Here is a 10,364-nt window from a genome sequence, read left to right as displayed (position 1 = left end):
TTCATGTATGCAAATAAACAGTGACATGCCACCACATGGCTCTTGTTTAAAAAAAGATTATAAAATTAACCCTCTATTACATACCAAGAACAAGCACCTTATCTCAAACCAATGTTAATGTCAATTTACTCTTTTATATAGCTAACTTCTAAGGACCTTACCTCGAACCAATCTTAAAATCGATCTACTGGCAGAGTTCTAATTTTCATGAATAGAATCTCACAGTCACGACAATTGTGACTTTTGAATGCAACAAGAATGTCAAAAGTGGATAGTAAGGGTCGACTGTTGGCTTTTTGGAATTTCTTCCCTCTCGACTCCACTGGGCTTTGGGTGACAAAAATTCTGAGAGAATTGTCCAATTGCACAAAGAGAAATCACGAGAATTTTTTGTGCCATCCCCAACCCCACAATGATAAGACAATCTTGAAAAGTTTAAAGGCTATCACCTCTATGGAAAATACATGCTGTGCAGAAAATGAAGCACTGTGATCTTCATGGTTCTTGGCAGCTTGCCTAGTCCCATAATAGGGCCCATGTTAAAAATACGTACCCTGAGCGGCCAATATGAACGTTTTGGTGGTTACTCTTTGACCCTATAAGCTTCATTTGGTTCTTCACTAACTGCACATTGAGAAAAAATCCCTTTTGCAATTATAACATTAGATTCATCAATCATGGTGACTTCTAATATTGCCTCTCTACTAGTCATTGTACTAGTCCTATGCAATTTACCTTTTCAGCCTTCGTGTTCGCAAGATTTCTACGTGGTAGAATTGTCCTTGAAGCTTACTCCCATCAGTTATCCTTGCAAGGTGGCTTCGTCCTTAACTGCAGATAATTTTTTTTCAATGGATTAGAAGTGGCTAGGAACGTGAGAAACACCATTGGTGCCGCTGTAACTCCCACTTTCTCTGCACATTTTCTGATAGTGAACGACCTTAGCATGTCGTTAGAGAGACTCGACCTCATGCCCAAAGGTGTCATTCCACTACACATCCATCTAGCAGGAAGTGAGGTCCTTCTGGTGGTTAAAGGAGTAATATGTGCTAGATTCATATCGTCAAGGAATATTGTGTACAACGAAACACTCTACAAAGGATACATCATGGTGTTCCTGAGAGGATTTCTTCATTACTAGATCAATGTTGGGAAACATAAAGCCATTGCATTTGCTTCCTTCCAAAGCCCTCTTCTTGGATTGCAAATTGTTCCCCTTGCTTTCTTTGTCGATAATCTTCCTTCTTCTGTCATCGAGAATACTACGTTCCTTTCAGACGTAGAGGTGAAGCGCCTCAAGGCTTTCTTAGGAGGAAGTGGCTAGGAAATATATATTAGTTTCAAGTTTTGTTCCTTCTAGCTTCAACTGGTTTGATGTTGTACTGCCTCGTTCTGATGAAATTTCATCCGTTAATGTTATGTTGGTTTAGTATGGTTGTTGCATATATGTTGCTTTGCACATTATCATAATTTCTAGTCAATTGTGTTTCTAAATCAAATCAAAAACTTTTGTTGCAATTGAAATCTCTACTAAAATCTATAATGAAATTTGGATGTGCTTTTCATATATATATATATAATAATGCAGTAAATTCTCTCTAAAGTTCCATAATTGATTGGTAAAGTTTTCCTGGGAACTAATTCTAGATAACAAGAGAAATGTATATGTTAAAATGAAATATATATGCCAGGTTGAAATGATATTATGTTGTTATGGTTAAAATTTATAAATTTTGGAGTTTACTCATTGTAGAGTAGATGGTGATAGGGTGTTTTGTTAAGAGGCTTTGTGTTGTAAATTTCACCGCTTCCAAATTTCATGGGAAAAAATCCAACAATGCTAAGGGTTGATGTGGCCCAGACATAGTGCAATCTCCAGATATTTTTGAAGGCTAAAATTCCTCTAGGTGGAAGCTACTTGAGCCACTTTTTAAACATGCCAATTATATCAAGACTCGTATAACCTTGCATGCACAACCTTGAGGAGCAAGGCAGGGATTAGAGATGTTGTGGTTGAAAGGGAGCATGATTTAGCTCTCAAGAGGAAGCCTAACCATTTAACAATTGGGTTGACCACGAGGATGATGACGAAGAGGATCAGTTTGAGACCTCCAGCGGGAGGAGAGTCGAGCCAAGTGGGAAAAAGGAGCACATGAAACCATACCTCCAGGTGTGAGGTGGGGCGATGTGAAGAAATAGACCCAAGAGTTGCAGTAATTTAGGTAGGGTCCATTAAGGTGTTTTTGTCTCATGGATCATTACCCTTGCTACATGGTACCACAATATTCAGTAGTAAGAGGATCAGTGTTAGTAAAATACTAAGGAGTGCAGGGGAGTGTTGATCATAGAGAAGGAGGCTCACTAGTAGAGTAAAAAACAACACAGTTTTCTGAGTAGACAGTTGTAGACACAGTTGATTCAATTTTTTTTTTTTGGATTCATTTCAGTTGTAGATGTTGCAGTAGAAACAAAAACAATGATAAGTGTTGTATCCAATACATTCCAAAGGTGTTGGATTAGGAGAAAAATTGTAATTCCATGTCACAAGAGAATTTGTACGAGTTCAATAAGTTAATTTGACTTAGTTGACTTAGTTAATTTGAGTTGAGGGTATAACTTGAGTCATGTAGAGTGTCTCCTACTTTGTAGAAGCCCCGATTGAGTTTATTTTGATTTGTAATTAATTAATTTGGTTTTCCATGTAGTTTCAAGAAAATGGCAATACGAAAATCATGATTTATTTTTTCCTTGAATTAAATTAGGAGAGAATTGTAACTCCACATCAGAATACAACAAGAATGAGTAAACTAAGTTAATTTCACTTTTTTGGCTCAATTAATTCGAGTTAAGGGCCTAACTTGAGTCATGTAGAGTGGTTCCTAAATATTAGGAGCCTAGAGTGAGTTTAATTTGAGTTGTAATAATCTAATTCAGTTAAACTGAGTTAAAGTTAGTTAAACTAGTTTCAAATGTTGGAGGAACTGGTAGGAGGTCTAGCAGTGGGGTGCATCTTCAATGTTCAACCAGTTAACGGATAAATCAACCATAATTAACCCATGCATGCATGGAATTTGTGTTACCTAGTTGAGATTGGAGTTCAAGGGAAATGTACTATCAGTTGTATAATTTTTCAAGTTGTACAGGTGGTGCATGCATTCAGAGAAGGACCTATACAGATTGGAAAATTCTGGATGAGGAATTTCCTATTTAATCTTCAGTGTTCAACCAACGAACTGATAAATCAGCCATAATTAACTCATGCATGCATGAAATTCGAGTTACCCAGTTGATATTGGAGTTAAATGGCAATGCACTATCAGTTGTATAATTTTATGAGTTGTATAGGTGGTGCATATAGTTAGAGAAGGTCCTATAGGGATTGCACAATTCAGGATGGGGATTTCCTTAATTAATAGGGGGCCAATTCCTTAAGAAATAACACAAGTATATAGGAGCTTGGAAGGCATCGGAATTGGCTTAGTATTGGCCAGAGTCAACTTATGAGGAAAAGAGATAGATTATACTTGTACAAAGATTGTTCAGGTTGAAAAAGCATTGTATTTCTTCTCTATTTTATGACTAATGCAATATAGATAGGAAGGGGTTTTGAGCAGCAAAATTTCCCCTTAGATAAATCTATGAGCATATGTGATTGAATCTTGTCTCATGTTTATGTTGTGATTTCTCGATAGATTAATTATTTCCACTGATGAGTAAAGTAGATTCAAGTCTTTTGTTTTAGCATATTACATAAGCAGTTTGAATCTACAAGGAAATTATACTAGTATTAGAGTAGGAATCACAATACAAGAGAAGAGAATTAAAAAAAATTGTAGGAGGTTCAAATTACAAGATTAATGTTGCAAGTTTCCTCCAGGACTCAGAATATGACTTCCACTGGACTCAAGCTCGAATATACTCTGGAAGGAACCACAAATTTTGTGGCATGGAAGATTCGTATGGAGGTGGTATTAGATGATAAGGGCTAATAGATTACATCAAGACAAATGTAGTTAAACCCCCATTAGTTGATGCCCAGGATCTCACTTAGTGGAAGAAGGATGTAGCTAAACTAAGGAGGATCATATTGGAGGGAGTTAGAGATCATATTGTTTCAAATCTCCACGGGAAAGAAACTCCATTCGCGATGTGGAAAGCATTGACCGACTTATTCGAGAAAAACAATGACCATAGGAAGTTGGCACTGAAGGACAAGCTTTATAGCATTAAGATGCAAAAATAATGACACAATTCCGCAGTACCTGAGCATGTTTACAAAATGTTGTGATGAACTTAGCGGGGTCCGTGTGACTGTCCCTGAAGAAGAATTGATAGCTCTAGCTCTATTGGGTTTTACCAAGAGTTTGCATAGTTATCAGGATTCCGTGAATGGTAGAGACAAACTACTGAGCTTGGAGTGATTATGGTCTGATATAGTGTAGGAAGAAATAAGGGAGGACAACTGAGATGGGACCTCATCCAAAGAAGATGAAGAGGACCTTACATTATTCAGCAAAGGAAATAAATCCAAGGGAAATAAGTCCCAAGGCGAGGAGGGAAAGAAGAAGGACTTTTCCAACATCAAGTGCTTTCACTATCATGAATTCAGGCACTATTCCATGAAATGTCCAGAGAAGAAGGTAAGAAAGAAGGAACATGCAGCAGCAATAGCAGGTGAAGCTTTAGCTTCACAATTCGAGCTTTATTTTACTCTCATTGCATGCATGATGTTATCACATGTACATTTGAGTATCAAGAAATTTGAAAAATAAAAATAAAAAATAAAATAAAATAAATAAAAAAATAAAATAACTCTATAGTAGATTGCACTCCTTAAATATGGTAAAACCCTCATTTTTTCCTATACTATGTTTAAATAATAGTTTGAAAATTATGCATAGTTGAACAGGCTATTAGAAGTGACAAGGAGACACAGAAAATAATAAAAAATAAAAAACGCAGGAATTTCACAGTTTCGTAGCAACTCCCCATAGTTAAGCTGGATATTTGCTATGAAATTATTGTAGCTTTTCATGGAGGAGAATGCAAGTAAAAAATCTTAGCTAAGGGAATTCTAATGGCACGTGTTTAGCTAAAAATATTAGTGAAGACCTCATAACTTTTAGAAAGATCATAATGGTAGAAAAAGGGTGTTTTTTGTAACTTGCTACCAGTATTTGCTACTAAAATTTTGGAAATAATTGTTTTAGTAGTAACCTTCAAGTTGGGGATCAGGGAGAGGAGCGGAGAAGCTAGGGTTGGAGTTGAAGATAGGGTTTTGGATTCAGGGTACCATGGTGGGGAGTGTAGGGGGGAGTGCTGCTCCCTCCTGCAGCCAGGCAGTCACAGGAGGAAGTCAGAACGTGGGAAAGAAACATTTCAAAAAACCAATGGACCAGATCTCAGAAACCAGAATTCAGGGGACATATGGAAGAAGCGGAGATCAGGATAAAGAAGGGGATCAATAGGAAATGAGAAAAGAAAAGAAGATTGGAGGGAGTAGTGAACAACCGGCTTCCAGAAAGACAACGAGAGTTTGCAAGCCCAAGTCAGGCATTATTCCTTGGGTCGTATTAAGCAACCCAACGATACAAGCTCATAGAGATCATATGACGGAGCATGCAATTATATGCAAGTTCATGGGGCTATGGCCGACAGAAAGGGATTTACATGTCTGGATAAGGAGCCATTGGAAGCCAAAGGGGGAAATACATTTACATCTGGGTTCTAAGGGTTTTTTCACAGTAGTGTTCGCAAGCCTAGAAAACAAAGACAGAGTGTTTGAAGGGGGGTCCTATTTCTATGCTGCAGGAGGACTCTACATGCGGCCATGGATGATGAACTTTGTCCCGGAACATGAAACATTCACTTCAGTACTAGTTTGGATCAGACTATATTCCCTTCCTCTAGATTATTGGTTGCCAGAATCTTTGAAAACCATAGGCAACAAGCTGGGACATTTTCTAAAAATCTCAGAGGCAACTCTGAAACGGAGATATACCTCCTTTGCCCGAATATGTGTGGAAATGGATATATTTGGAGCCCTGCCGAAAGCGATAATTTTAGAAGTATATGATGAAGAATGGGTGTAGATAATGGACTATGACCACATACCATTCAAATGCCACAAATGCCATGAACATGGGCATCTATATAGAGACTACCCTACAATAAACAGGGAAGATAATAAAAAAACCATTGTCGAAAGAGACCATGAGGGTTTCACCAAAGTTGGGAGTAAAGAAAAAGGAGGAAAGCATCCACACGAGAAGGAAAATGAGGACAAACACACAAGACAAAGTAGCTTCAAGATCCTGGAGGAAGAAGAGGGGAACAAGGAGACAGTCCAAGACATGGAGAATGTAACAAAAGAACAGGATAGGGTAGCTGACATGGAGGATATCACAGTAGACAACCAGCAAAAGGATGATCTACCAAGCCTGATGGAGATCAGTAGAGACCAGGAGATGGCTCTAAGTGAAGCAGGAACAGAGGACCATGACTTACATGAGATTCTGGATAGGGAAAATCTAGATCTAGAGAAATTTCTGGAACAAGGTAAGAAAATAGGGATGGACTCCCTGCCAAAAGAGGACTATGATAGAGTACAACAACTCTTTCTCTGGAGGTCACAAGCGAAGGGAGCGGGAGTCAAAAGAAATCATGAAAGCTAGGAGCCAAGTGGGGTCAAGATGATGGAGAATCCTTAGGCACAATCTCCAAAGAACTTAGGCGGGAAAAGAGGAAGAACGAGGCAGAATGAATTGTTGAACGAATGTGGAAAACTGTTGATCAAATCAGGTAAGATGAAAGATCTTACCATTTATTCCTTTACTAATATTTCTTAATGAAGTTCACAACCTGGAACATTAGAGGAATAGGTAATAGAAGGAAACAAAGAAATCTTAGTAACAGAATGAAAGAAGAAAAACCAAACATGGTTTTTATTCAGGAGACAAAATGTTCGATGGAAAAGATAAGAAATATTAATAATAAATGGTTATTCAATTATGAGTATTTAGAGGTCAAGGTAGATCATTCGGCGGGGGGGATTCTCACTTTGTGGAACCCATAAAAATTGGGAATTCTGGATGCTGAAGCATCGAGGAACTACCTTTCCCTGATATGTCAACTTGTAGGGGACAAGGAGATATACATGATTACGAATGTTTATGGACCTCAAAAGCTAGAAGATAAGCTTAAGCTTCTCACTTCCCTGGAGGAACTTAGAGAGAGACATCCCACTCTGCCCTAGATCATTGCAGGAGATTTCAATATGATAAGATCTCTTTCGGAAAAAAAGGAGGCACTAGACAACTAGGCAGAGACTCCATGGCCTTCCAGAACTTCATTAGGAACATGAGGCTGGTGGATACTGAAACATTAAATGGAACCTTCACTTGGAACAACAAAAGGGGAGGGGCCCATCAAGTTTCTTCCAAACTTGATAGATTCATGATTTCAGAGGACCTCTTTCTCTCAGGACCTGCCATGACAGCCTCCATTCTGCCCTTTGGAGGATCAGATCATTGGCCTGTACAGCTGGAAGCCACCTTTATGGGCACTCCGAGAAACAGACCTTTCAGGTTTGAAAATTCCTGGCTCTCACATCCTAATTTCACTAATAACATTGAGACATGGTGGAGAGAGGAGTTGAATATTTAGGGTTCAAAAATGTATATGCTCCAGCAGAAACTTAAACATATAAAATCCTGTCTTAAAGTTTGGAACAAAAATGAATTTGGAGATATCTTCAAAGCCAAAAGAGAAACTAAACTGAAGCTCCAGGAGATCAATCAGATCATCATCACAGATGGCTTCACCGAAAAGAGGCAAAAATTAACTAACTCTCTATACGAAGAATGGGAGAACCGATGCTTACAAGAAGAAATTTTCTGGAGGCAGAAATCAAGAATACTATGGATTAAAGAGGGAGAAAGAAACACAAAATTCTTCCACAAAACCACCATAGATCACAGGGCACACAACAAAATTACAAAGATCAAAGATTCTCAAGGCATTTAGCTAGTTTCTCACAGTGATATGGAATCGGTCCTTGTTCAACACTTCTGCAACATTGAAAAGGAGCCTCTGGAGGACAGATCTAGGTTCATTGAACATTTCACTCAATATATCCCTCAGCTGGTTACCAGAGAGGACAACCACAATCTCAACAGGCCAGTTTCAGAAGAGGAGGTTAGTGAAGTAATTAATGAAATGCACAGTGGAAAAGCACCAAGCCCGGATGGATTCAATGTAGATTTCTTCAAGGCCTATTGGGAAACTGTCAAACCTGATATCCTCGAGGTCATGGAAGACTCAAGAAGATTCGAAAAGGTACTAAAGGCTCTGAAGGCATCCTTCATAAGTCTAATCCCAAAGCAGGAAAATTCCAAGACTCCGGATGGTTTTCGACCCATAGCCTTATGTAATGTGGTGTATAAAATTATCTCCAAAGTAATAGCCAATCGACTCAAACCACTTCTACCCTCTCTCATTTCGGAGGAACAAACAGGCTATGTGGAGGGAAGACAAATCCTCAACAATATCATCCAAGCTCATGAGGTGGTACACTCTCTCAAAATCAACAAACAAGTTGGCATGATCATTCAGTTGGACCTCACAAAAGCCTATGAAAAAATGAGTTGGACTTACATAAGAGAAATTATAAAAGCCTACGGTTTTGATTAGAACTGGATAAGATGGGTCATGGCATTAGTTACCTCAACCAGTTTTTCCATACTGCTTAATGGAGCTCCTTCAAGGACCTTCACTCCCTCCAGAGGGCTCAGACAAGGAGATCCACTTTCACCATTCCTCTTCGTCCTCATGATGGAAGGGCTAGGTAGAGCAATTAAGATGTCAAATGCTGAAGGAAGAATTCATGGTATCAAACTTACTGTAGATGGAGAGGCAAACACTCATCAACAATTTGTAGATGATAATATGTTGCAGGCATACCTACTGTCAGGGAGGCCAGAGCAATCAAAAATATCTTAAATGACTTTGCTATGGTAGCAGGCACTGAAGTAAGCCTTGACAAGTCCAAATTTCTTTTCTTTAACACTAATATTGCTATTTAGAGAAATATTACCAGAATTCTTAGATTTCAAGGATAACAACTACCTTCCAAATATCTTGGCCTTCCTCTTACTGACAAACTTCTAAGAAAGAAAGTGTGGGAACCCATTTTAAATAAAATTCAGGACAAGATCAAAAAATGGACATGCAGATCACTAAATCTGGCAGGACGCCTTGTGCTCACACAGGCGGTCCTGCAGGCCATTCCCATTTTTATGTTTTCAGCTCTTCCTGCTCCTCAAGGTATCAAGCAGCTAATAAGAAGCATTCAAAGGGACTTTCTGTGGGGCAGAGGGGAAGAGAAAAATAAGTGGGCTTTAGTAGCCTGGGACAAGCTTTGTAAGCCCAAGAGCCATGGTGGTTTGGGGCTTCATGATCCTGAGACCCTCAACAAAGTCTCGGGAGCCAAGCTTTGGTGGAGATGGATTAAGGAACCGAATGCCCCCTGGGCTAAGCTTTGGAAACAAAAATATTCCAAGCATTGGCAGGAAAAGGATCATATTAGAATGTCAGGGAAAATCAGGGGCTCCCATATTTGGAACCTTGCCCGGGATAATAAAAACATTGTTCAACACCATTGCTTTTGGGAAATTCAGGCAGGGGATCTTGCTCGATTTTGGGAGGATAACTGGCAACAGGAACCCAACCTTTATAGGGATGAATTTTCAGATCTCAAAAATGACATAGACAGAAAAGGTATGGTTCTGGTAAAATACTTCTAGGATCAGGAAAGGAACAATGGAAAATGGAGGGAGTGGAAGGATCTAGGATACAGTGATGAAAACCAACTGAAAACCAAGGCAAAATCCCTCACCTAGGAGCTCAAGCATAGAAGGATTCTTGTCTCTTCCTCAACAGATCAATTAATATGGGGAAAGAACATTGAAGGCAACTTTAACCTCAAAGAGGCCAAACAGGAAGTCATAGGATTTAACTTTGTGAATCCTGATCAGATCTAGAAGAAACTCTAGCAAAGTCTGCATTAGATGAAAATAAAGCTTTTCATTTGGCTAGTGCATCAAAGGAAGATCTTAACTTGGGAGAATCTCCTCAAGAAAGGCTTCATTGGTCCTTCCAGGTGTTACCTTTGTGGTGCGCATGAGGATATGATTGAACACCTTCTCAACCTCTGTCCTTTCACTTCAAAGGTGTGGGACTGGGTGGCTACTATCTTTAGACAAACTGATAGGGACAGTCTCGGCATATCCAACACTCTAAAGAACCGGAGGAAGAACTTCTCAGGGAATGAGATAGTTAATAAAGCCTGGATTTTGGTTCCAGAT

General features: G+C 39.0%; 1 pseudogene; it reads left to right on the top strand.

Moving 5' to 3' along the window:
* The first annotated feature begins 677 nt into the window (after nucleotides 1-677).
* Nucleotides 678-1,324, top strand: LOC149256154 (germin-like protein 8-14; annotated as a pseudogene).
* The last annotated feature ends 9,040 nt before the right edge of the window (nucleotides 1,325-10,364 follow it).

The sequence above is a fragment of the Pinus tabuliformis genome, chromosome 7 (genome assembly GCF_031772625.1).
Source record: "Pinus tabuliformis cultivar Carrire ecotype Pingquan chromosome 7, CPIR1, whole genome shotgun sequence".
In the NCBI taxonomy this organism is placed as follows: domain Eukaryota; kingdom Viridiplantae; phylum Streptophyta; class Pinopsida; order Pinales; family Pinaceae; genus Pinus; species Pinus tabuliformis.
This window is presented reverse-complemented; position numbering and strand designations above follow the sequence as displayed.